The sequence below is a fragment of the Notamacropus eugenii genome, chromosome 5 (assembly GCF_028372415.1).
Source record: "Notamacropus eugenii isolate mMacEug1 chromosome 5, mMacEug1.pri_v2, whole genome shotgun sequence".
Classification (NCBI taxonomy): domain Eukaryota; kingdom Metazoa; phylum Chordata; class Mammalia; order Diprotodontia; family Macropodidae; genus Notamacropus; species Notamacropus eugenii.
In genome coordinates, this window is record NC_092876.1 from 379,367,531 (window position 1) to 379,370,381 (window position 2,851).

Below are 2,851 nucleotides of genomic sequence, written 5' to 3' on the forward strand. Positions count from 1 at the left end.
TGTGTGTGTGTCCTATTACATACTGCAATCTGGAAGACTTTTTTTTATTGACACCCCCCATCCCAAATACTGGTCAGGGCATCCAGAAGTGCCCAGACCCTAAATATGCAGCGAGGAAAATACTACATGGGGATGGTTGAGAAAAGGTCGTTGTCAGACCTACGGGATAGAAAGAGTAGGAAAACAGAGAACAGATGTTGTGTTTTGGTGTGGGAAAACTGCCAGGGCAAGAAGAAGACAGTCTTGAGCTTGTCTTAGGTGTGTATGGGCCAACTAACTGTATGGGGGAGTTAGGAGAAATAAGAATGGCAATAAATAGCAATTTTGACATCGGGTCTAGGCCAGGGAGTTATAAGGAGAAGTTCAAAAGGCTTTTTAAGAGAAAATAATTAGATAAGGCTCAGGAGAGAAGAGAGGCATAGGAAAAAGGGTAGTCATTCTATAAGAAAATGAGGAAATGGAGTCACAATCAAATTAGCTTGCTTTTCTAAACTGGGGAGTGAGTCAAGAAGAAAACCTTTGCCTGAAAAAAAAAATCATATTAAATCACCTATGAAGACAATAACTCTAATTACTTCTCAGAATTTGTTCCTCCTTTTATCACTACCATACCTTCTCCCCATCCTCCTTTTCTTTTTAGTTTGATCATTCAAATTAGCTGTTTTATTTTTCTTGGGACTTATCTCTCTATCCCCCTATCCTTTTCCATTTTTCCTTTAAGATTTTTCTTTCAAAATCTCCTCTAAAATACTGTGAAGGTCAGCTGGTTATGAAAAACCAGTGTCTCCCACTGGGCCACATTTACTTGAACACAAAGTACACTCCAAATACAAAAACACCCATCCCAAAGGCCTCCACAGACTTAACCATAGGGACTCACTTTCAGAGGAAGAGTTAATATGAAAGGAAATATTTTAAAAGGTAGCAGAGGATTACAGAGGCCCTTGTCAGTTATACTTAAAGTATCCTGTGCTCAAAGTATTGTACTTTCAAGTTTTTTTAAATCAATCCTTTAAAAAATAACTATCAAATAATTCTTAATGTAGAAAATCTAAATACTTTAAATCTCAGCCCTAGAATGATTAATTTTTAAAAATAAATTGAATCAATTTTCCTCCTGCTTCCTGCAAATAGAATCACTTAATTTCAATAACTCAACAAATAAACATCAATACTGTTCATTAAGAAGAGGAAAAGAAAACAGACTCCACTACGTATATTATTTTAATTTAGGGAATAAGGATAGAGGATAGACCTGTAATTTTGCTGATATAAGGACTTTTAGGGGAGGACACATTCTTTATCAGTGCAGTTTTGCACTTTCTCTTAAATGTACAGAAAGTTGCCAAGAGCCCTGGAAAGTTGAAATAATCATCTAGGGTCACGTAGTCAGTCTATGTCAGAGAAAAGACCTGAATCAGGTTCCTCATCTTCGAGGCCAGCTCTCAATAAACTATATCATGTTATCTCTCTTAATTTTTAGAAAGAATAATATTTCAAATTTGTGCCTTACTTTATATGTTTCAAAAACTTCCACATACCTTCCATTTGATTCTTAGGAAAATCGTGTGAAGTAAGCAGGACAGATTTGAAATATCACTTTCTTTTGTCAAAAGAACTACTAAGTATGGGGAATCCCTCCATGAACAGATTACAACTGATTTACATCATAGCTCTAAAGCTAGAAGGGACTTCAAAGACCATTTATTCCAAGTTACTCATTTTACTGGGAAATTAATTGATTTGTCCTCAGTCACAGAAGGAGTCAGAGGCAATATATGAACCATGGTCCTCTGACTCAGAGAAGACTTTTCTTCTTTAGTTCAAACCTGACCCCAGATACTACAGTTGTGTGACTCTAGGCAAGTCATTTCACCCTGTTTGCCTTAGTTTTCTCATCTGTAAAATGAACTGGAGAAGGAAATGGTAAATCACTCCAGTATCTTCACCAAGAAAATTCCAATGTGGTCACAAAGACTTAGATACAACTGAAAAATGACTGAACAAAAACCTAACTCAAAAGAGTCATTGCTCTTCCCATTGTGCCATACTGACTTAGTAGATAAATGCTCTGAGCTATCTTAGATTTATAGGAATTAAAGGACTTGCCCAAGACCATGGAGATAATTAGTTTCAAAGGTGGGATTTGAACCAGGTCTTCCTGCCCCTCCAGGAAATCTGGCTCTGCCAAGCTGCATCTCAAAACAAACAAAAAACAAACAACCCCCCCAAAGAAAACAAAAGAGATGTTATGTTAACATAACATCTCTTAATGTTAAGTTAACCACCCTCCCTCCCAGCCAGAGCTGCATGTTGATTTTAGTGCTCTACAAAAATAATAATGAGAAAAATAATGGCTAATTATCATTAATAAAGATAAGGATTGAACCTATGATTTCATTGGCATAGAGACCTTCTAGACCTTTTCTATTCAACTTATAATCTTGAAGAATTGCCTAGAGAAGACAGTGACTTACCCAAGTGTTCACAGCCATATGTGACAGAGGCAAGATTTTGGTGCAGTTGGCTTTCCATGTACTACATCATAATGACTGCTGTTGCATGTTGGTGGTGGTGATTGTAGTGGTGGTAGTGGTGTAAATGCTTCAAAAAGTCAATAAATCCATCACCTCACTACATTTGTGTTAATTCCACATTAACTTGAGTGATGAGGACAACAGCAGTTCACACTTAGGTTGTCCCTTAAAGTTCATCTATCTTGATGAATTTGAACTATACTTGATCTACTCTCTTATTGAATTTCTGGTACCACTGTTTCCCTAACTTCAGCATATCTTCCAATTGGTTGCTGGGGATAACAGTGACCTTCTGTTCCTTTTGTAATTCCCCA

At 36.8% G+C, this 2,851-nt stretch overlaps 1 protein-coding gene across 1 annotated transcript in view; it reads right to left on the bottom strand.

The window, feature by feature from the left end:
• FRMPD4 (FERM and PDZ domain containing 4) overlaps positions 1-2,270 on the bottom strand; it is a 752,204-nt gene extending 749,934 nt beyond the window's left edge. The window contains exon 1 of the mRNA XM_072614370.1: positions 1-2,270. This exon is cut by the window's left edge and continues 873 nt beyond it. The gene's annotated coding sequence lies outside the window, so the exon portion shown is untranslated.
• Positions 2,271-2,851: the final 581 nt, after the last annotated feature.